Source organism: Lepus europaeus, chromosome 9, assembly GCF_033115175.1.
Source record: "Lepus europaeus isolate LE1 chromosome 9, mLepTim1.pri, whole genome shotgun sequence".
In the NCBI taxonomy this organism is placed as follows: Eukaryota; Metazoa; Chordata; class Mammalia; order Lagomorpha; family Leporidae; genus Lepus; species Lepus europaeus.
In genome coordinates this window covers 98,939,455-98,964,493 of record NC_084835.1, presented here as the reverse complement: position 1 = coordinate 98,964,493, position 25,039 = coordinate 98,939,455, and positions in this window count along the sequence as shown.

Here is a 25,039-nt window from a genome sequence, read left to right as displayed (position 1 = left end):
ACTTTAAAGGTAAGAAAAGCAAAGACAAAACAAGCAGTAGTCACATAAGTTCTGAACCCACTTGCTAGGTCAGTAAAAGAAAGATCTTGCTCTTTCAGACCCAAGATTTAATCTGCCAAGCTAGTGCTCAGTCAATCAAACAACAACCACACGGAAATGATGTGTAACAGGCAGGGGGCATCATAAATTAACCCAACTTTCCATAAAGAGATAGCCTTGTGGGGAAAACAACAAATCTTAGAAAATCGCCATCCTTTCAAAGAAAAGAGAATATTTTGGTCAAAAATTAATATGAGGAGCTTTGACATCTTAAGAGAATATTTCCATCTCTTGTTCTCTATCTTCTTCTCTCACAAACCACAACAAAGAGCAGCCCACAGGGCTTGTACCTGCAAATTTTGATTAAGTAACTTTCCACTGAGACAGGGAGAACTATTAACATATTCTGACTTTGAAAGACACATCAAGAGATCACCTGTTCTGTGGTGAAGCTCTTATCTGTAACTAATCACTTGCATGATGAGCTCTCCACATCTTGCTTTCCTTTTTTATTTCCAGAGCTGGGTATTGAGAGAGAATCTTTAAGGAGAAACCAACTTAACCCTTAGTGACAGGAGCGAAGAATTTCTTGAAGGTGCTCATGCTGTTCCTCCAGGGGAGACATCCGAATACCTGGGAAGAAGAGCTCAGAAATTCGGCTCGTGATGGGGGAGGTATCTGGACAAAGGCAAGGCCAGCCCCAAGATGAGGAGGTCACGTCTCCCCCTGCAATGTCTAGTTTCCCCTTCTCAAAATGGAAGGAATGTGGTCATCACAGCATGTTCTCCCGGGACTCATAGCCGAGAATGTCACCAGAGTAAATAACTCATTGTGCAATTCAACCTGTTCCCGACACAGGAGTAGGATGGACTCTTCATGGGATGTTCACTTGGCACCTGTACCCCTCCCTTCTCTTCCATGAGCATTCTCGGGCTTCCTCTCTACTGTCCCCATCCAACCCCTCCTTCCTGGCTCACTTCTTCCAGGAGGCTTCTGTGACTACCTCAGCCAAGACCATTGAGCTCTGCCTGTCCCCAGTCTCTAAGAGATTAGACTAGTTGATAATTTTTGGAATCTGGTTATGCTTGACTTGCTGTTGTTATAGATAAGACCGGCATTGTTATGATTCTTTCTTGTTAGTAAAACTTGTAATCCCACCCATTTTCCTAAAGAAGCATGCTAGCTAAACTCTTAATAACATTTAAAGAGGAGCTGGTACTATGGCATAGTGGGTTAAAGTCCTGGCATGAGGCACCAACATCTCGTGTGGGTGCTGGTTCAAGTCCCAGTTGCTGCATTTCTGATCCAACTCCCTGCTAAAGCACCTGGAAAAGCAGTGGAAGATGGCCCAAGTCTTTGGGTCCTGTACCCATATGGGAGACCCGGAAGAAGCTCCTGGCTCCTGGCTTTTAATTGGCTGAGCTCCGGTCATTGTGGCCATTTAGCAAGTGAACCAGAGGATGCAAGATCGATTGATCTCTCTCTCTCTCTCTCTCTCTCTCTCTCTCTCTTTCTCTCTCTCTCTCTCTCCTTCCCTCCCTCCCTCTCCCCGTATAACTCTTTCAAATAAATAAAATAAATCTTAAAAAAAAATTTGAGCGGTGGATGTTATGGTAAAATGGGTTAAACCACCATTTAGGATGTCCACATAACATATGGGAGTGCCAGTTTAAGTCCAGCTACCCTGCTTCTGATTCAGCTTCCTATTAATGCTGTTAGGAAGGCAGTGGATGATGGTTCAAGTACTTGGGTCCCTGCCACCCATATGGGAGATCCAGATGGAGTTCTGGACACCTGGTTTCAGCCTGGCTTAGCCCCAGCTGTTATGGGTGTTTGGAGAGTAACCCAGCAGATGGAAGATTTTATCCTCCCACCCCCCACCAATCCATCAAATAAATATTTTTAATAATTTGATAAATTGGGTTGGATTAAATTATCAGGGGCCCCTTGGCCTGGATTTGTCCCTTATGTACACTCACACTTGGCCCATCTGGGTACAAGTGTGCACAGATGTGCTTTGGAAGACAAAGGAGAAGGGATGGACAAATTCTCCAACTGATGCCACAAACCCAGAAATTGTCAGATTTCCTTACCAAGAATCCCTGCCATTGAGTCCCCTCTTCTGAGAATGAGGCAACAGTGACTGGTCCCAAGAGTCACAGGAGGGCACTGCACACGGAAGGCGGGGAGCAGCAGGAATTAAAGCAACTTCCCCCCTTTCGTCTTCTCTTCCCTAAGCTCCAACCTGCTGTGGTAGATGGAATAATGGCCTCAGTACATGTCCTTGCCCTCGGCCCCAGAACTGCGAATAACTCGTGTTATACGGCATTATCATTTGGATATGATTGAGGTAGTGGAACCTTTAAGAGGTGGAGCCTGTGTGACGTGATGGGTCATGACCTCCCTGGTAAAAGATTACAGGCAGGCCTTTGCAGGAGCAGATTAGTTCCCAAGAAAATGAGTGTTATAAAACTTCTTCAGACCACTCTCTTACTCCCTATCTCACCATATAATATCTCTTTCTCTCTTTCCCTCCCTCCTTCCTTTCAGGCTTTCCTTCCTCCCTCCCCTCTCCTCCTCTTCCTCCTCCTCTTATCTCTCTCTCCCCTCCGCTCCAACCAGTGTGATGTCATGCACCACAAGACCTTCACCAGAGCAGAGCACACGCTGGCACCATGCTCTTAAATCTACAGAACTCTAAGCTAAGTAAACCTCTTCTTTAATAAGTTACCCAGTCTCGAGTATTTTGTTATAGTAATGCAAAATGGACTAGGACACATGGCAAAAGGGAAAGTCAAGATGCACATGGCATAAATTTGCTTTTCAACTGACTTTAAATAAGAAAATTATCCTGAATTACCCAAGTGAGCCCAGCGTACTCAGAAGAATCATTCAGGGGCCAGCATTGTGGCATAGCAGGTAAGGCTTGTAACACCAGAATCACATATGGGCACCAGTTCCTGTTCCAGCTGCTCCGCCACTGACCCAGCTCCCTGTAATTGGCCTGGGAAAAGCAGCAGAACATGACCCAAATGTGTGGGCCCAGCCACCCACATGAGAGACCGAGATGAAGTTCCTGGCTCCTGGATTGGGCCTAGCCCAGCACTAGCCATCTGGGGAATGAACCAATGGATGGCAGATTCCCTTCTCTTTCTCTCTGTAACTCTGATTTTCAAAACAAATAATCTTTTTTAAAAATCATTTAAAGTAAAAGAGGGAAACAGACATGGAGGTTGGTCAGAGATAGATTTGAAGACACGATGTGGCTGGCATTGAAGATGGAGGGACAAAAAAGATGGAGGAAGGAGGCCACAACTCAAGGAATGGGGGTGGTCTTGAGAAGCTGGAAAAGGCAAGGAAGCGAATCCTCCTCCAGCACCTCCAGTGTGATGCGGTCTTGTCTGTACCTTGGTTTCAATTTTGTGAGGCCCATTTCAGATTATGACCTCCAGAACTGTGAGATCAGGACTTCGTGCTGTTTCAAGCCACAGAGCTTGTGGTAATCTGTGGGAGCAGACACAGGAAATTAATATATTTGTTGAACTATCAAACTCATCAGGTTTTCCTCTGAACTCAAGGAGGAAGCTGCCCAAACACAGGACAGTGGCTCTAATAAAAGGGCCAACTGACCACCTGCCGATGAACTGCTGGGGACCCCTGAAAGCCTGGTCCCGGGTCCACTTCAGATCTACTTCATCAAAATCCCTAAAATTCATACCCCCAAATGCCCCTAATGAGTCAGCTAAAGGGAGGGCCCTAAGGAGAGTGCCTAAAGGACAGGAGACTCGCCCCTAACTAGCCGTGGACATGCACAGGTCACCGCCTCTCCCAGAGTCGGTCTTTCCTTCACCGTTCACGCGTGCTAACCCACACTGGTCCCTGTCTGTTTCCTTACCGCTCTTACTTGTGAAGTTGCAGTGGAAACATCAGTTCAGCACAACCTCCAATGCTTCTCTGTTTAAGCGGCCTCTTCCTGGCTGTGTGTAAACTATCATTGCAAACCTAGCCAGAGACCACAAGACACATGAAAAGATGCTCAACACCATTAATCATTAGGAAAATGCAAATCAAAACCACAATGCGATACCACTTCACACCCACTACGATATCTACTATTGAAAGAGAAAGAAGCAGACATAGGTGAGGATGAGGTGGAATTGGATCCCGTATGTGCTACTGGTAGGAATGTAAAATGGTGCAGCCAATATGGAAGACAGTATGGCAGCTTCACAAAAACTAAAGATAGAAGCATAAATTCCACTTCTAGGAACATATCCAGAATCGAAACTTGGGATTAGACTAGGCATTAGTGCAACCATCTTCACAGAAGCATTGCGGCAATAGCCAAATGGTAAAGGCAACCCAAGTATGAACCAATGGGTAGATAAATAAAACGTGGTGCATACCTACAGTGGAACATTATTTGCCTATTAAAATAAAGAAAATTCAGACTCAGGCTACAAGAGACGAACCTTGATGACATGGTGCTAAGTGAAATAAGCCTGTCACCACAGGGACTACTGTGTGATCCTACATATGTAGAGCATGAAGAGTCCTCAGTCACAGAGACAGAAGTTTGAATAGTGGCTGCCAGGATTTGGGAGGAGAGGAAACGGAGAAGCTATTCTTAGTGAGTAGAAAGATGAACTTGTACGACATGAGAAGAGTTCTGTACATAGTGGTGATGGCAGCCGATCATGTGCATGTACTAAATACCCCTGAATTGTACATTTAAAACTGTGATTTAATACTCTGAGCTTAGAAAGATATTCTCACGTTTGTATTCTTTTCTGTAAATAAATCCCCATAACCCAAAGGCATATCTATACTTCTCAGATTGGGACTAGTCCGATCGTAGTTTTATATGGCTGTAAGTTAGGATATGGACAATACTCTATAAGGCCATGGTTTATAAGTAGTTATGTCCAGAAATCCAAGGAAACAATCACTGTAGTATGGCTGAAACTAAAGCTGAGAAACATCTCTAACAATTTCTGCCAGACCAATGTACTTGTTTTGAGCTTTGCAGCAATGAAATTATTACACCTCATTTTTGACTGCACTAGGTACCTAAATTGTTATCATTAGTGGATTAGACATGAACAATTACTTAGTGTCCTGGAAACGAGGTATTAATTTGTATATCAATGGTTAAAATATTTAATAATGAAAATAGGTAGAGAAATGCCAAATATTCTCTTGTGCACATGGAATTTTAACAAGTATATATTTATAAAATTATGTATTTACATCTACTTAAACGTATATGTACATATATGCACATTTGAAGGCTCCTACAAATATTTTAGTTGTTTAGTCCCTTTCATTTTCACCCACACAAGTCTGATGCAATGGAATAAATTTCATGTTGTATTTTTAAAAAAGATAAATTTTATATCATTTGTACCGAACCCTAACAAAAGAATTTTTCATGTAGACCACAAAAAATGGCTAAATAAATGTTCATTGGCTTGGGATGGGAGGAGAAGAAATATTAGAGAGGAGTCTTTGCTTTGCCCCAGAATAACGCATTATATGGCTAAGCCCAAATCACACTGCTATCCTCACATCACCATCATCACTGGCAGACAAGGACAATCATCCCTTCACGTTTCCTGTTACCTCCTTCAATTCTGGGTGTGTGAGTTATCTTCTCTTGCAGGAAACAAATGCTCCTCACTGCAGGCTCACTGTCTGTGGGACTGGGCCAGAACCATGCTAGGCACGTTTCCTACTCAAATACAGCAGTGGGTGGAAGCATCCCCAGGCTCCTCAAACCCGACACCACATTCAACCACGAGCACGCCAGCACCGTCACACTCGCTGCTTTCTAATTAACCTTTTAGCCCACCCAAGTTAAGAGATAAATTTATTTAGACTCCAAGTAGACAATGATACACCTGTTTAATTAGACATTTTATCTATTAGCTCCGCTGAGGTTATCCCTGTTGGAAAGAGCTGTTAATGGAATCACTATTTCTCAATCATGGCTGAGCACAGATTCAATTGTTAGAGATGCTTAAGCACACAGGAGAGCAGGGAAATATCTACACATCTACACATCTAGAAATGAGTGAGCACGGTTAGCGAAGTAAAGAAGGGATAGGACCAGACTAAATCAGGCAGTAAACAAATGAAGGCCAGCTGAGCTGCCACTGACAGTCCTGGTGGCCCTAACTGGGTCTTATGAATTGACTCCTTGGCCCTATGTTCCTCGGCCTTGGACACAGTTTCTGAGCAGTCGAGACAGACAGCAAAGCCCATTTTAAGAGTCACCTCCCACAGCTGGGAAGACCCCAGGAGATCGTCTCAGAGATGCAGACAACGAGACTCAAAAATTCAGACACACACAGTGACAAGGGCGCGGCCAGGATCCAGGTCCCCAGCCATTCACCAAAAGTGCTTTCTTTTTTTCTTTTTGACAGGTAGAGTTATAGACAGAGAGAAAGGTCTTCCTTCCATTGGTTCACCCCCCAAATGGCTGCCACAGCCGGCGCTGCGCCAATCGGAAGCCAGGAGCCAGGTGCTTCCTCCTGGTCTCCCTTGTGGGTGCAGGGGCCCAAACACTTGGACCATCTTCCACTGTCCTCCCAGGCCACAGCCGAGAGCTGGACTGGAAGAGGGGCAACTGGGACTAGAACCTGGCACCGATATGGGATGCTGGCGCCGCAGGTGGAGGATTAACCAAGTGAGGCACGGCGCCGGCCCCTAAAAGTGCTTTCTACTCCACTCCCCAGTTCTCTTTCTTGCACGTCACTCTTTACTTGCATATCTTAATAAACATCCAATATCACCCAGGAAAGCAACCAGGAACAAAGGGTTGGGCACTCATTCAACAACTTTCTGTGAGGTTTGTCTCATTCTCTAGCCTGGCTGGGTGTCTCCGGGTCCCTGCTGGACTCACCTAGGAGCCAGACCTCATGGATGCAAGACACAGAAACTATAAGATTTATTTTTCCACTTGGATCTGGGGCAAGACAGTGGCATGAAAATAAGGTGCTGCTTAGTGATTTAGCCAAATGCAGGCCTGTGTGGGAGGGGGCATTCACCAAGAATTGAGGCCAGGGACACCTGCTTCTCCCATGACTCGAGGCATCGCATCCAGGAAAGGGCAGGCGCCTGCCTGATGGGAAGCCAGGGCCATCAGGTGAGCCCACAGCTGCGAGGCCCCTGCACTGCCTACTCATCAGCAACAAACCAGACAAGGCTAAGTAACTGCTTTTCTAGGATTCATTTCAGAAGGTCAATTTCTTAAGATAGCAAATAGTTAGAGAAAGCCATTATACCAGGGAGAGAAGTGGGGTTTGTGTGTGAGTGTGTGTGTGTCTGAGAGAGGTAGAGAGAGAGAAGCAGCAGCTCAGATTCTAAAAAGCACGTACTTGGAGCTAACTCACTGGTCTGAGCCATATACTGGTAATCAAAGAAAGTGCCATTCCTGGGCGCCGAGCTCACCGAGGTCATCGGAAATAAAAGAACTTCAAGTCTGTATCTCAGCCTTCACTCGCCACACGTTTCATGCTTCATTTTCAATGATCCCTTAGGCAATTAACTGTGCAGCTTAAATGAAATGTGTGGAGCTCAGGAGAGATTAGACCTAATACCTTCAGCCAGCAAAGCTTTAGCATTCAACAGTTTAATGAGATGATAATGGAAAAGAAGCTGCCCTAACCCTTGCTAACCCAGAGTCTGCTGTGCCCTGTCAGTGCCTACAGCCCTCACACAGCACCAAGCTGCAGTGGGTGTTTCAGAAAGCCCAGGGCTGGGGCCGGCGCCATGGCTCACTTGGTTAATCCTCCACCTGCGGCACCAGCATCCCATATGGGTGCTGGTTCTAGTCCATCCCGGCTGCTCCTCTTCCAGACCAGCTCTCTGCTGTGGCCTGGGATAGCAGTGGAGGATGGCCCAAGTGCTTGGGCCCCTGCACCCGTGTGGGAGACCAGGAGGAAGCTCCTGGCTCTGGATCGGCACAGCTCTGGCCGTTGTGGCCATTTGGGGAGTGAACCAACAGAAGGAAGACCTTTCTCTGTCTGTCTCTCTCACTGTCTGTAACTCTGCCTGTAAAATGAATAAATAAAATCTTAAAAAAGAAAGAAAGAAATCTCAAGGCTCCCAATTTTCTGGAAGCAATTTGTCCTTGTTCCCTCTTCCTCGTATCCTTCCATGAATGGCAGGAAAATGTAGCTTTCAGCCAATGTCAACACTTAGGGTTTTACTTCGTTTTTCTGTTTTGTTTTTGCTTTGTGTTGGTTGAGCTACCCACAATACTGGTTTTTCCCTCACAAACTGTGTACCATTTTTCTTACTCACCTTTTTTCTAAACTCACAAATGGATGTCTTTGATGAGAGAACTAGTTTTTGTGAGTCATGTGTGACTTATCTTTATCGTGGAATGGTGTAGGATACGGATGTTGGAGACCTGGATTCTCTTCCAACCCTGTCCATCAGCCAGGCTGGAGGATCTGCAAAGGTCAGTGAACTATTTGGGGTTCCATCATGCATTCATCCATGGTGCGAGTGTTTACTATACGCCTGCCATGGCACCATGTGGGAGGCACGAAGGTGTGTAGAACAGGTTCCCCAAGGAGATCAAAGTCTCTGTGCAAAACCCAGTACCTGCCAAGCACCACTGTCAAGCAGAAATAAATTGCTACAGGCACTCGGTGAAAAATCCCTATGTTGGGAGGAAATCTCAAAAGACCCAGCAAAGGATTGCACTTGGGCTGGACTTTGAAGGGTAAGTGAGGTTCAGTAGGCAGACTGGAAAGTGGGGGCGGGGGAGGGTGGCAAGGCAAGCCTAGGCCAGGCAGGTATAACACAAAATGTGTTCAGATGCTAGAGGTGGAAGCCTGTCAAAGTCAGGCTGAGGGGCAGAGGCCCCATCCTGTTGTCGCAAGCAGAATAAAGCAATGGTGAGTGGGGAATAGAACCCCCGTCTGCAGGCTGAGGGACTAGGCCAGGCAGACAACACACACCGTGGTGTGACAGCACAGAAGAAAGATAAATCAACTAGAGAGCTAGAAGCTTGAATGAAAGAGACTTCTTCTCAGTTCCAAGGTTCACCTGGAGGGCAAGGAGGATACCAAAGATGCCAAGGTTGCCGGTATGGTGCTAAGGATAATGGTGGGACTGACATTAAGAGTCTAAGCTGGGGCCAGCATTGCAGTGTAGTGGACAAAGCCACCTCCTGCAAGGTTGTCATCCTAAATGGGAGCCAGTTCACTTCCAAATCTGTTCTCTGCTATGGCCTGGGAAAGCAGTGGATGATCCAAGTGCTTGGACTACTGCACCCATGTGGGAGACCAGGAAGAAGCTCCTGGTTCCTGGCTTTGGCCTGGTCCAGACCAAACCATTGTGGCCATCTGGGGAGTGAACCAGAAAATGAAAGACCTGAAAGACAGATTCTCTCTCTCCCTCTCTCTTTCTCTCCCTCTTTCTCTCTTTCTCTCTAACTCTGACCTGACTCAGATAAATAGATAAAGTAAAAGGAGTCTAAGCTGGTTGGGAGGAGTAGTTTTCTATTTTACAACATTGAGAATCAGGTGTTGAACAAAGCTGCAGGGGGCAGCCCACAGGAACCTCAAGGAAGGACTGATGCTTGAGAGAACACAGGTCTTTCATCTCCCCATCAGGAAACTAAGTGCTGAGCCAGAGCCGCGAGCTCGCGAGCTCTCCGGGCGTGCCGGCAGAATGGCTGGGAGTGGGGTCCGGGAGGGCAGTCCTGGGGTGGCGGGGAGGAGGCACTGAAGCAGACTTCCCCCATGGAGGAGTCTTCCTTTCGCCTTCTGGGTAAGACAAGAGGGGAAAGGGGCCCAGCGTTTTGGACTCGAATCGGCAAAAATGTAAAACACATTTACCTGCAGGAATCCTCAAGGAGGGGAAACTCTCTAGGGAGCATTCCAAAGTGAAGGAGCATTTCTGGCCCCCTCAGAGAGCACTGCAGAAGAGAAAGGGTTAAGAGGAACAGAAGCCTGGAGTCCGGGCAGGCAAGGACTTGTGCGGCTCTGCAGGGCCTGGGAGTCCCTCCCATGGTCTTTCGTTCCTTGTGACTTGGAAATCCCTTTCCACCCAGCTTCTCATCCTGTGGCTACACAGAGCAGACCTGGTTAGCATGTCCATTTTACAGATGGAGTAACAGAGGCCGAGAGATATGAAGTGGACTTTGCCTACGTCGAATGCCAGGATGGGGACAAACACAGGCTCGGCCAGGATTCTTGCCCCACATTCTGAACAGGGGACTGAACAAGGGTTCAGACAGGATGGAGGCCTTGTAATTAAAATTTCTCTCAGTCATCCTGGGAACTGTAGCCTCCGCCACACTTAGGTAGAAGTCGAAGGAGGGAGCAGGACTGGCTGGCTTTAATTTTTGTCTGCGCCTCCTTTGTCCTTTCCTCTCTCCAGTAGCAGAGGTAGCTAGGAGCACTGGACTAGAAAAACAAAACTACAACAGCTCAACAGAAACAATGAGCAATGAAGTCAGAAAAGAAAGAGAAGCGAGCAACATAAGTTACCCGGAAGCCAGGAAATCATGATATCGGTTGGGTTCCAGCTATGTAGGAAGGCCGGTGAAAGCCTTCCTGGAATAGCGTGGATGCATCCAACCTATGTGGCCCTGTGGTACATGCCAGACACTCAAATATTTGCTGAGCAAGAATTGAGAATTCTACCCTGGTGACTCAGACTATCTCGTCAAGAAACACACAGCTAACAGCTAGGCTTTGGCCAAAATAAGGAGAAGACAACCTCCAAGTAGTATATGATTTATATCAATTAACATGTCACAGGAGCCAATGCATATTCACAAGCAAAGAGATCAGAGAGGTAACACCACTCTCTCAGAGATCAACAGGTTGCAAGGAATAGAAATCATCTCGTATTCACGCAAGCAAAAAGGCGTGTTGTGTCAATTCGTTTTTCATTTCTTTAACTAAAATAATTGAGAGTAGCCGCTCAGAAGGGAAGGAAGTTTATCTAGGATACAATTTGGAAGCTCAGGGTCCAAGACTGGGCAGTGTGTGATGGAGGATGACAATGGCAGAGCCAGTACAGACGCGTGATCACAAGGCAAGCCCGGGAACAGAGACAGACGCAGGGGGCACCCCCTTCCTCCACCTCCGTGTTGTCCCTCAGTGTGCGCCATCGTGATTCCGGCATAGGACTCCACCCAGGCAGCCTAATCCAATCCAATCACTTCCCAAAGACCCTACTTTCAGATGCCATAATTGGGTCAAGCCTCCAACCTAACCCACCAACCCTTAGCATTAATATATTAAATAAGCCTTTGCGGTTCAAACATCTGCATGAGTTTGGAGAGAAAAATCCCGTGAATTCATAACAAGTATGTTGTAGGATACACAGAAGTTTCCACTCTGCCCTGCTAATGGCCTGGGAAAAGCAAGAGGAGATGACCAAGTGGTTGGGCCCCTGCCCCCCATGTGGGAGACCCTGATGAAGCTCCTGGCTTTGAGCTGGCACAGTCTTGACCATTGCAGCTACTTGGGGAGTGAACCAGTGGAAGGGAGAGCTCTCTGCCTCTCCCCCCCTTTGTAAGTCAAATAAATAAATAAAACCTTTTTTAAAATGCATGGAAATTACAGAGATCAACTTGAAAAATTGCTTCCTTGAGTGACTTGCAATTGTATGTCAAAGTTTTTTTTTTTTTTTTTTTTTTTTTTTTTTTTTTTTGACAGGCAGAGTGGACAGTGAGAGAGAGAGATAGAGAGAAAGTCTTCCTTTTTGCCGTTGGTTCACCCTCCAATGGCCGCCACAGTAGGCGCGCTGCGGCCGGCGCACTGCGCTGATCTGATGGCAGGAGCCAGGTGCTTCTCCTGGTCTCCCATGGGGTGCAGGGCCCAAGCACTTGGGCCATCCTCCACTGCACTCCCTGGCCACAGCAGAGAGCTGGCCAGGAAGAGGGGCAACCGGGACAGGATCGGTGCCCCGACCGGGACTAGAACCCGGTGTGCCGGCGCCGCAAGGCGGAGGATTAGCCTAGTGAGCCGCGGCGCCAGCCGTATATCAAAGTTTTTAAAGAGGTTGCATTGATTACTGAAATATGTGTGCATTTGAAAGCAAAGTTCGAACAATTTATATACAGTTTATAATTTACCCCTCCTAAAACTTCATGAGCTACTAGCTCATGCAGTGAAGTCCTTTTTGGCTTGAACTTCAAAGTGTGTCCAGAACCTCTTCACTTCTGGCTGCCCTCTTTATTTCCACCCTGGTCCAAGTGCCACCATTGCTCATCTGAATCACTACAGGGACCTCCCTCCACAGTCCAGGGTGGTTCTGTTAGAACTTGTGACTGATCCTGTCTTCCTTCTGCTCAGAACTAACTCCCAGTACTGTCCTATCAGGCCTCCCTTTGGTCAGCTCTCCTTCAGCATGGTACCCGTTCTCCTCCAGGCTCTTAGGAAGAAATGCCTGTCTCTTGTCTGATGGACTGATTCGGTGGAGATTTTTGTTCCTGTGTGTTTAAAGAGATCTTTGTAGAATACATGGACCAAGAGAGTATCTTCCAAATCCCTCCAGAGTCCCTGTGATGGAAACTTTGATAGAAAGCAGGAACCACTTCCTCATGCGGTCTCCTCCTCATATCTTACTCCAAGTCCATCTTTGGTGTCATTGGTAAAGGCTCAATCTGTCAGGGCCAGCAACCCATAGGAGCACCACAAACGGGGTGCTCCACTTCAAATCACATCTGAAAAGCAACAGAAGATGGACCCTGCCACCCACATGGGAGACCTGGATGGGGTTCTGAGCACCTAGCTTCAATCTGGCCTTGCCAGCCATTGTGGTCACTGGGGGTGTGAACCAGCAGATGGAAGTCTCTCTCTCTCTCTCTCTCTCTCTCTCTCTCTCTCTCTCTCTTTCTCTCTTCCTCTCTTTCTCTCTCTCTCTCTCTCTCTCTCGCTCACTCTCTAACTTTCAAATAAATCAATAAATATTTTTTAAAAATCAATCTGCCCCCAAACCTCACTGATTGCATGAAGTGAGATTTTTGTATCCTCTGAAACTTCCATAGTCTTACACTTATAGGAAAACAAAAAACATTCTGATTGAAATGGCCACGTTCTATGGTAATCATTTCCCATATATCATATACGCACACCTGAAATACACATAATGCCTGCCAATTATACCTCAGTAAAGCTGAAATTAAATAAAATACTCTGGCTGTTTTGAGACTTTTCACCTTTGAGGCAGGAGACAGCTAGGATCCAGGAAAAACAAAAAGAAAAAGTAAAATGAAGAAAACTCAGAAAAAGTTTAAACTTTTACTTAAGCTAAAATTGCTCATTTTACTTGCTTAAAAATTGCCTGTTTAGAAAGCAGCTAGCTCAAACACACACCCACCTTGCTTGCAGCCCAGAACAGAAAAATCACACTCAAATGGCTAAGTTTGGTGAGCGGACAACTGTGCTAATCTTATAAAGCCCTTGGTAATAAGACATTGCATAAAGGGTCTAGTGATGAACAACCAATGGCCAAATAGGGGGCCGGGGTGGGAGCCTCCCCAGTCACAGCCACGGAAGTGGTCCAACAACACCTTTCCACCCAGGACCTCTGGCTGGGGTCTCCTTGGCAATGTCTTTCCACTCAAAACTCCAGGGGGAGTTTCTCAGACAATAATATGATACCCTCACTCAAAAATTCTGCCTGTAAATACATAGCTACAGCCACCATCAGGACCCTGGTGGAAAAAAAAAATATTATCTCTGAGCTGAGTTTTCCCCCAGCTACCTGCTCCCATCTGCCTTGAGGAATGTACTTTGCTTGCTAAAATAAATTTTTGTTGCTACACTTACAAAAAAAGAGAGAGAAAAGAAATTTCCACTCTGGAAATAGGAGACCTTGTTCCACTGCTCCAGAGCCCTGCATTGCTATCCCAACTCTTTCTCTCTCCTCTCCACCCTCTTTGAGTTGTACGGTAGACATAAGCACGGTAGACATAAGCCAATGTCAACTAGACCTTTCAGAAATGTGCTCTCCGTGTCTCCTGCTTCAAATTCTCTAAAAAGAGAATCTGATTGGATGCTGGCCAACCAGTCATTGGCTGGACTTTGGTCAGGTGTCCACCAGAGGTCCAATCATGGGAGGGCAGGGAGCACATTCGGAGATGAATTATTTTTTAAAACGATTCATGTGTGTCAGATGAGACAGCTTGATGGCAGTCGGAAGCTTTAATCTTTCCAGATTTTTTCTTTGAAATAAATCTGTGTATGCTCATCATGTTCATCGATGAAGCCAGTTCGAGTTCTGGTTACTCCAGGTCAGAGCCAGCTCCCTGATAACATGTCTGAGAAGCAGTAGAAATTAGGGCCCAACTACTTGGGTTCTGGTCACCCACGTGGGACACCCAGATGGAGTTCCCGGCTCCTGGCTTCAATCTGGCCAAATCCCAGCTATGGAGGGATTGGGGGCATGAACCAGCAGAAAGCAGATTCACCTTCTCTCTCTCCCTCTCTTTCTCTCTCCATTTCTTCCCCATCCCCTTGTCCTTTCAAATAATTAAATCATTAAAAAAATTTAAAAAGAATGCAAGTTAGCACAATGCACGTGAAATATAGCAAATAGCCCCAAGCACTACCTATCTTCCAGGGGCTAATTCGAGCGCCAAGCTCAAAGGAGAGGAACATGGCTGAGAGCTAATTGGGCTGGCAAGGCTTTGTGGGGAGGCTGGGACTTGGGCTGCGCCAGGTTGTGAGGGACAGAGGAGGTGTGGGCGGGTGAGAGGAGGAGGACAGCTCTCCCTGAAGCCAGTGGGTCAGCACCTAGGCAGAGGAGGGGCAGGGCTGACCAAATCCAATCATCTGGGGGGCTCAGGGGAGGAACAGGACGTAACCAACGGGGAGGCAATATAGGACCAGATTATGGGGTGACAGCTAAAAGAGAGGTTTAAGCTCCTGGGAGCCACCATATCTTCCAGAACAGATGAGGGACTTAATTGATAAAGGAGAGGTTTGAGAGAGGAGCCACGAAAGGTTCAATCGGAATGAAAGCAAAGACCTGTCGGGCCTCCAGCTCAACTTGATAGGTCCTGTGGACAAGCCACCCCAAGACTACTCTAGGCGAAAGCCAATGCCTCCCTTCTTTGCACAGAGAACTCACTGCTTTCTCTCAGCCTCAGTTTTTCCATCTGTAGAATGTGGAGATGGCGCCAGACCAGATGCGCTTGCCAAGATCCAGACAGGTGCAAGAGCAGCCTGTTGTTGTCTTCCTCGTTCCCTGACTGCCTTGTGCTGGTCTCTGAATCCACCCTGGCAAAAGTTCAGTCTGAGGAGGTTAGGTTGGAGACCCTAGATTTAAAATAACCTTTCTGGGGGCCAGCGCTGTGGTGTGGCAGGTGGGGCCGCTGCCTGCAGTGCCGGCATCCCATATGGGCACCAGTTGAGTCCTGGCTGCTCCACTTCTGATCCAGCTCTCTGCTATGGGCTAGGGAAGCAGTAGAAGATGGCCCAAGTCCTTGGGCCCCCGCACCCACATGGGAGACCCAGAGGGAGCTCCTGGTTTCGGATGGGTGCAGCTCCGGCCGTTGTGGCCTGTTGGGGAGTGGACCAGCAGACTGAGACCTCTCTCTCTCTCTCTCTCTACCTCTGCCTCTCTATAACTCTGCTTTTCAAGTGAATAAATAAATCTTCAAAAATAAATAAAATAAAATGATCTTTCTCTCCCCAGGATCTGCCATCATTTCCCTAATCCCAGGCAGTCGTCAGGAGGTCTGGGGTGAAGTTCTGGACAATCAGTAATGTGAGCACATCCTTGGCCCTCAGGGACTCAGCATTGTCAGCCAGGAAGTGGGATAACAGGACCTTGCCTGCGACGCAAGAGACAGCTGTGAGAATGACGGAAAATGGAAGAGCTCTGGAAACAAAGGCCGCGCCACTCACTGTTTTGAATGTACAGGGGCTGTGGCGTCAGGAAAAGAGCAAGGACACTACAGTCGGTGCTCTGGGTCCAGGCTTCTCTGTCACCCACCAGCTGTATGATCCCGAGTGGGACCCTGATGTGCCTCAGTTCTCTCTCCTGTAAAACAGAGACAACACCCACATTATCAGGGTATTTGACAATTTGAGGAAGGATCACATTTAAGGTATTTTCTAATTACATGTGGAATCCAAATGTAAAATTTTATTGTAGTAATTCCTCAAAAATTCAAGCTGGGAAAAAAATCTGAATTAAGATACAGAGAGACTGTTGGAATGGGAGTAGAACTTACTGATTTTTCAAATACTCAAATGGGAAAAATCTATCTGATTGAGGATGCGGAGAAATTCTCCAAATGTAGACAAGAGGGAATCTTGCTGCCCGGGGTTCAGGTGGGTCGGGAGCTCTTGTGTCCAGCTCATAAGCTGTTGCAGTACACAACGCCCTCAAACAGTTCGGCTAGACAGAGACATGTGTTGAGAAGAGTACAGCATGGGTGGAAGTTCCAGCGACCTGGAAGCCCAAGTCCCACCTGCCGTGAGGAAGCACTCACAAGCCCAGGTGTGTGGCTTGGGTGCAGGTGCACACCACAGGGCAGTGTGGGGAGGTCTCCAAGACTTCAGAGCGCAGTGCACATCAGCTGCTGCTGTACCTGTTAGCTACTGATGCTGATGTGGGCCAGGAAACATCCTGAGCTGCATACCAGGCCCTGGAAGAAAAGGGGAGCCCCTGAGGACCCCACCTGTGCACGCCCCACTCCCAACCTTCTGGAATTTGGCCCATAATCACCAGGAGGGTGGTCAGGCCTCTCTCCTACAGATGCATTTCTGGAAAAACATTTTTACCCTAGAAATACCATCCACACAACAATGCAACTCTATGCATTTGCTCATATAGATATCTATCAGGTATTAACCCAAATACTTAATACCAAAGTAAACTTGGAATCCTTCTCTGGGGGCCATTTTTCAACATAGACCAGACTAAGTGAAGCACCTTAAAATAAGAAAGTGATGAAGTTTAGACTAAAGGTGGTGTCTCCTCCAGGTAAATTTTCCCAAAGCAAGAGTAAGGATTTTTCCACTGTTCCCAGGATTCTCAAACTGCACTCAGGATTTGAAGTCGCATGTCTCAAAAAGTTTTCTTTGTTGATTTGATGTTTTCCCACCCGAAAAGTCTGTGAACTGTACCTATAAGCTGGGGAAGAGACATTGTCCTTGAAGACTTCTCGTTCCTTTCATAGATGTTAAATGATGGCTCTAACCACTGGATGATTCTAGAGCTTTTAAATGCTTTTACCATTAACTCACTTGTCTCAGATATGCAACTTGCTTGGTTCACACAGTTGGGTACTTAACATTGCTGTGTCTTCATTCCCGTGCATGTAAAGTGGCCAATAATTAACAGTAACTACCTTGGAGGATAATTTTAGGGTTGAGCTACTACATACAAAGTATTTAGAGCAGTGCCTTGATAATAAATGCCCAGGTGTTAGTTATTATCATTATCATTAGTGCTGTCATTACCATTGTTATTTTAAATTCTCCATGGTTTTATTAATTTATATCTTATTTATTTGACAAGCAGGCAGAGATCTCCCATTTGCTAAGCTCACTCCCCAAAAACATGTAATAAACGGACCGGGCCAGGCCACAGCCAGGAACTAGGAACTCAATCCACGTCTCCCACGTGGGTGGCAGGAACCAAACCACTTTGAGCAATCACCTGCTGCCTCCCAGGGTGCACATGGGGAAGAAGCTGGAATCTGGCATAGAGCAGGACTTGAACCCAGGCCCTCTGACCTGGGATGTGGGCATTCCAAGTAGTGTCTTCTAAACTATGCCAAATTCCCAGCCCCTCAGGGTTAGTATCTGAACTCACCACCTCCTTTACATACTTCAAATAGGCCACTGAGTTCTGTCTCTGAAGTATACAAACTGTACTTCCTTTGTGTCCACGGAAAATATCTTTCTTTCACATTTTACTAACCTACTAGTAGGCATTCTAAAGAGAAGTTATATCTTTCTGCCAAAGTACTTACTTAGTAAAAAAGCACGTGCAATGTTCTCTCTCATGAAATAGCTCATTGCTTTTTGACTGCCAATGGTTGCATTGAAAATCAGAGGTAATCTGGCCGGCGCCGTGGCTCAACAGGCTAATCCTCCGCCTTGCGGCGCCAGCACACAGGGTTCTAGTCCTGGTCGGGGTGCCGGATTCTATCCCGGTTGACCCTCTTCCAGACCAGCTCTCTGCTATGGCCCGGGAAGGCAGTGGAGGATGGCCCAAGTGCTTGGGCCCTGCACCCCATGGGAGACCAGGAGAAGCACCTGGCTCCTGGCTTTGGATCAGCACGATGCGCCGGCCGCAGCGGCCATTGGAGGGTGAACCAACGGCAAAAAGGAAGACCTTCCTCTCTGTCTCTCTCTCACTATCCACTCTGCCTGTCAAAAAAAAAAAAAAAAAAAATCAGAGGTGATCGTACTGCAATAAGAAATCCAGGAAGGATCCTGCAGAATAGCAGCGCCCAGCCCTGCTGCATGACAGAGACCCCCACCCCAGACCTCACTACTCAAAGCACAGTTTGTGCACCAGAGGCAGCAGCAGCCCCTGGCGTGTGTCTGAAATGCAGACCCTCAGGCCCCTGAGGCCCCCTGCATCAGAATCCTTGCTTTAACAAGACCTCCAGGTGATTCAGGGGCACATTAACATCTGAAAGGCACCAATGTAGATAACTCTTTAGAAACACCAGTGCCCAAAAACAACCTAAATGAAAGACTTTTTTTTTTTTTTTGACAGGCAGAGTGGACAGTGAGAGAGAGAGAGAGAGAGAAAGGTCTTCCTTTTGCCGTTGGTTCACCCTCCAATGGCCGCCGCGGTAGCGCGCTGCGGCCGGCGCACTGCGCTGATCCGATGGCAGGAGCCAGGTGCTTCTCCTGGTCTCCCATGGGGTGCAGAGCCCAAACACTTGGGCCATCCTCCACTGCACTCCCTGGCCACAGCAGAGAGCTGGCCTGGAAGAGGGGCAACCAGGACAGGATCGGTGCCCCGACCGGGACTAGAACCCGGTGTGCCGGCGCCGCAAGGCGGAGGATTAGCCTGTTGAGCCACGGCGCCGGCCTAAATGAAAGATCTTGGTGAACAAGACCCCAGCAGAAGGAACGGGCCATCAAGGAGGGAGGTGCCGTTCTCTGAAGGGAGGAAGGAACCTCCACTGTGATACGGCCTTGACTAAACAAGTTCAGAGTCGCTGAACTCAAGGGGCTTCCATAGCCTAGACAGCTCATGGCAAGAGCCTCGGGTGATTGTTGACGTCATAAATAAGAGTGCCAATTGTTAAATCAACAACGGGAGTCACTGTGCACATGCTCCCCATGCAGGATCTCTGTCCTCAATGTGTTTCACTATGAAACTTAAAAACAATACTACTAGTCGAACAATACCCTATACCTTGTGCGGTTGTGTGAGTGCAGCCTGTTGAAATCCTTGCTTAGTATATACTAAGTTGATCTTCTGTATACAAAGATAATTGAAAATGAAACTCGATGAAGGGTAGGATGGGAGAGGGAGGGGAGGGCTGCAGGAGGGAGGGAGGTTGTGGGGGGAGCCACAATAATACAAAAGTTGCACTTTGTAGATTCATTTATTAAATAAAAATAAATTAATTAAGTTAAAAAAAAAGAAATACCAGTGCCAGACATCAGTCCTCACATCGGTAAAATTAGGTTCTCTGGGAGTAAGATCTGGGTGTGGGTATTTTTAGCAAGTTCCCCTAGCTGACTCTAACTTGCAAGTAGCATTGAGAGGCCTACAGAAGAACAAAGCCAAACCGGGAATGGCACTAGCCGGACATCAACAAGGGCAAGAAGGAAAGAACGCACTAAGCGGAAGACTACGTGTGAGCACAAAGACAGAAGGGAGGAGAAAGCACCATCCCGAGGGGCTGGTTGTGGCTGAAACAGGCAAGAGAGGGTGGACAAGCAAAAGAGCAGCCACGCAGGGTGCCATGTGCTGTGGTGAGGACTTTGGAATGTACCCTGCACAGGGACTCTTGGAAGGACTTTAACAAGCTCTTAGAAAGATTACTCTGGGGCTGGCGTTGTGCTACAGCAGGTAAAGCCACCACCTGCGATTGCTGGCATCGCACATGGGTGCTGGTTTGTGTCTCGGCTGCTCCATGCCCAATCCAGTTCCCTGCTAATGGCCTGGGAAGGGCAGCAGAAGACGGCCGAAGTGCTTGGGGCCCTGCTACCCACTTGGGAGACCTGGATGAAGCTCCTGGCTTCAGCCTGGCCCAGCACCGGCCAGTGTAGCCATCTGGGGAGTGAACCAGCAAGTGGAAGATCAGTGTCTGTCTGTCTCTCTCTCTCTCTCTCTCTATCTCTCTCTCACTTTCAAATAAATAAATCTTTCAAAAAACAAAGATTCCTCTGCTGGAGGAAATGGATTGGACAAGGACAAGATACAGGACAGGAAGACCAGCTACAGAGATAGTGGATCGTTCTCAATACAGACGCAACACCAGGATTAGGATCCTAGCATTGAAGTTAAAGAAAAGCGAACAAGTCCCAAGGTTAGCAGAGACAAATCAGACAGGACTTAACGTGGCAAGAAGGAGACTTAACTGCCAACAGGAAAACTCGAGAGTAGAAGTGAGCAGTCACAGAAGGAGAGTTCAGCCCCCCATCCAGCCTTGCACGTTTGCAAGCAGAGAGAAGGGGTTTCGGAGACAGTGCAGCATGACCGGAAGCTGGCCAGGGAACAGGGAGTGGAGGTGAGATGGCGGTGGGGGCAGGAAAGTGTGCCGCTCACCTGGAGGGAAACCCCGGAGCGAAGCTTTGCATCCAGTGGCTCATCCCTGGCATGCCTGTAGCCCCAGAGCCCAGCCTGGTACCCAGCACATTAAAAGCTCTCAACCCATGTTTACAAGATGAACACAGTGAGGGAAAGAAACCCCAGAAAGAATTCTATGAAGCCAGGCTCCCCAAATCAAACAGCAGTGCCAGCCCATGTGCCCCAAACTTCCGCCCGAGAAGCCTCTCGCTGATCCATCTGTTTGGGGATCCTGCTGACATGGAGATGCTGTCTCAGGTGGGCTGGTGTGGGGCTGAGATCCTGCAGGGAACCACTTAGGAAGGAAGCCGAGACCTGTGCATCAGGCAGGAGAGGTAGCCATGACCCGAACACTTGCCCTACACTGGTTAGCTCTGTTCCTCTGGTTTACGTTCCTTGAGAGACTGAAAATCAACCCCATGAACAAATGGGAAGCTGGAGACATGGCTATGGAAGAAGTGGAGGCAGAAATCAGACCCCTGTACCTGAGGGGGTGAAAGATCAAGGGGTTCACTGGGCTGCAATGACAACACGAGGAATCAACCTGCGAGAGACAGGTGTGAGGTCTGTGCCTGCCGCAGGTCTCTCTGCGTGGGACAGACCAACTTCCACCTGCAGCTCCCTGCCTTCAACTCCAGATGTCCTTGTCTCTGCTCACAGAGTTGCTTTCTACTTGCTGAAAACAGCATGAGATCAGCCTTGCTCCCTGCCATCTCTGGAATCTCTAATCTTGTAACTTGTTTCAAATGTGTTCAGGTAACTGACTTCAGCCTGGCTTGTTGCAGCCACAGACAGGGGCCTGATAAGAGAGCTTCCCCAACTGCCCTCAGGTAGGAAATGGAGTTTTTAGCGACTACAAAGCAATGAAGGAGCTACTTGGAGCATAATACCCCCCGGGTAGTCTGAGTGGATTCCATTTACATGATGCCCAGGTGACCGTCTGGCCGGTCTCTTCCCTATCGAGATTTATAATACACAAGCGAGTGTTCTGCTGAAGAGTATATGCTTCTGGGAAAGCATATTAGCCATTTACTTTTGAAACTCCTCTGAGGTTCAAAGCCATCCTTAACCTAGCTCGTGTAACTTCATCTCCCTCTCCACACCCAAGCTAAAGCTCCTTGCTGTGTCTAAGCCTTTTGTATTTATTTTTCTGTTTAAGATTTTTTTATTTTTATTCATTTGAAAGACAAAGTTACAGAGAGAGAGAGAGAGAGAGAGAGAGAGAGAGAGAGAGAGAGAGAGAAAGGTCTTCCATTTGCTGGATCACTCTCCAAATGCCCACAATGGCCAGAGCTGAGCCAATCCGAAGTCAGGAACCAGAAACTTCTTCCAGGTCTCCTATGCGGGTGCAGGGGCCCAAGGACTTGGGCCATCTTCTACAGCTTTCCCAGGCCATAGCAGAGAGCTGGATTGGAAGAGGAGCAGCCGGGACTTGAACCGGCGCCCATAGGGGATGCCAGGGCTTCAGGCCAGGGTTTAACCCACTGCGCCACAGTGCTGACTGTGATTATTCTTTCTTCCCCCATGCTTAGAGTTCCCTCCCTCCACCCAAAGCCTGCGTCTCCAGAAAACGTCACTCCCACCTACCGCCTGCACTGAACCAGCCACACAGGACTTCAACCTGCACAGTTCTGCCGGAGTTTCCTGTCTGTCTGCAAATTTCTTTCTCCAACAAGCCTGCAGATCCCAAGGTTCATGTCTTTTGGCATTCTGCATGGTACATAGTAGTGTGATGGGCCATCTTCAGAGGCCAGGCAACTTGCTCTCACTTATTCTGTCATTCCTTGTGATGTAGCATCTGCTTTTAGGTAGCAGATCTGTGTGGTAGATTTTTTAAGTGGCCAACTGGGTTTGGTTGTTTGCAAGGATTAAAAGAACCACAGGTCAAAGTTTAAAAATTACACTTGATAGGAACAGGTTCTGGTGTTCTATTGCACACAAGGATGACTACACTTAATAATAATAATAAATTATATGCTTCAAATTAGCCAAAGAAAAAGATTCTGAATGCTCTCACCACTAACAGAAGATAAATGTTTGAGGTGATGGCTATGCTAATCACCCTTATGTCATGATTGCACAATATACACATGTACCACAACAGCCCACGGTACCCTGTATGTAGTTATTATGTGTCAATCACAGATGATGAATTAGATTCCAAACACAAACTTACTAGTGAATTTTATGTCCCCCCACCAGCTCTCTCTCTCTTTATTCCTATACTCTAAAATGATAGTAGGATTAGTGGCAGGGACAACAGCCACAGCCACAGGAACAGCAGCAGCAGCCGCAGAGCTGTAGCTGTGCGAGGAACACAGCTAGCAATGGGTTACCCTTCAAAGCCAGTGTGACGTCAGAGCTCAGTCTTTCAACAGTGATGTTTTTGCTTCCCAGGGATATTTATTAATTTATTAATTTTTGAGTATATATTGGAAAAATCAACATTGGCTACAGTCTTTTGGAAACTTATTGACTCTGTATTACAAATGAAGATGACATTAATATCACTCCCTCAAAAACTTTTGTCCCCTCTAATACCCAATTATGGTTGGTTATATTCTTTACTTTTGGGTTTTAACTTATATCTGGATGTGTACTTTTATCTTATTACTGGATTTAGCAGACTTCAATGGAATCTTTTTTCATTTCTGTCTTTTCAGTTCATTTGAAAAGCAGAGACGGATAGACAGAGGGATAGCTCCCATCCACTGGTTTACTTCCAAATGCCACCAATATTTGAGGCTGGGCCAAGCCAAAGCCAGGAGCCCAGAACTCAATCTGCATTTCCCACATGGTGGCAGGGCTCCAAGTACTTGAGCCACCGCTGGCTGCCTGTCAGGGTGTGCATTAGCAGGATGCCAACATCAAAAGCAGAGCTGGAACTTAGACTCAGGCACCTTGACGTGGGATGCGGGCATTCCAAGTAGCACCTTGCCCACTAAGCCAAGCACCCACCCCTTCTAGGGTATCTCTGGATGACCTGCTATGAAAAATGAGAACATCTGCACATTTGCATTATTGCCCCCGTTTTCATCCCCACCTCCGTTTGATGTTCTCAGTTATCATTTTTCTGTAATGTCTTTCCTTGTTACTTGTGCTTGGGTTCTGTAATGAAGATTGTCACTGCTGTATTAGTTTTATTGTTGAATTTAGATAGATTCAATCCCATCGCAAGTCTTCCTGCATTCATCTTTTTTTAAAGTTTTTTTTAAAGATTTATTTATTTATTTGAAAGTCAGAGTTACACAGAGAGAGGAGAGGCAGAGAGAGAGCTTCCATCCACTGATTCACTCCTCAATTGGCCGCAACACCTGGAGCTGTGCCGATCTGAAGCCAGGAGCTTTTTCCGGGTCTCCCATGTAGGTGCAGGGGCCCAAGGACTTGGGCCATCTTCCACTGCTTTCCTAGGCCACAGCAGAGAGCTGGATTGGAAGTGGAGCAGCCGGGTCTCGAACTGGAGCCCATATGAGATGCTGGGGCTTCAGGTCAGGGCATTAATCCACTGTGCCACAACACTAGCCCCTCTGCGTTCATCTTTAAACAACTAAATTTTATCCTTTAGTTTTTCAAGATCCTACAGGAAATACATTCAAAACTATTAAGTACATCTGTTCAGATTGCACAGTGCACATCTCCACAGACTATGTTGATTGTTGTTACAGTCTGTGTAATGAGTGACCATGTGTGGTCACTCAACCATAACTATATTCTTTAAGTATAGTCCTATTTGAAAAATGTGTATTGCTCATTTACTTTTGCACAGGATGGCTGGGTATAAAACTATTGGGTATTATTTCCCCTCTGAGGATATCATAGATATTGTTTTCATCATTGCTCCAGTATTTTCTAGCATCAAGTGATACCTGGGAAAGTGAGAAGCCAGCCTCTATACCAGACTTGATATTTATGGATTCTTTTTTAAAGATTTATTTTCTTTTTGTTTGAAAAGCAGAGTTACAGAGAGAGAGAGAGAGAGAGAGAGAGAGAGAGAGAGAGAGAGAGTTTCTATCCACTGGTTCACTACCCAAATGGCCACAACAGCCAGACCTGGACTAATCCAAAACCAGGAGCCAGGAGCCTCCCCCAGATCTTCTGTGTGGGTGTACCTGGCCCATTTTCTGCTGCCTTCCCAGGTGCATTATCAAGGACCTAGATCAGAAATGGAGCAGCCAGGAATTGAACTGGTGCCTATATGGGATGCCAGTGCTGCAGACGGCAGCTCACCCTGCTACACCACAGTACC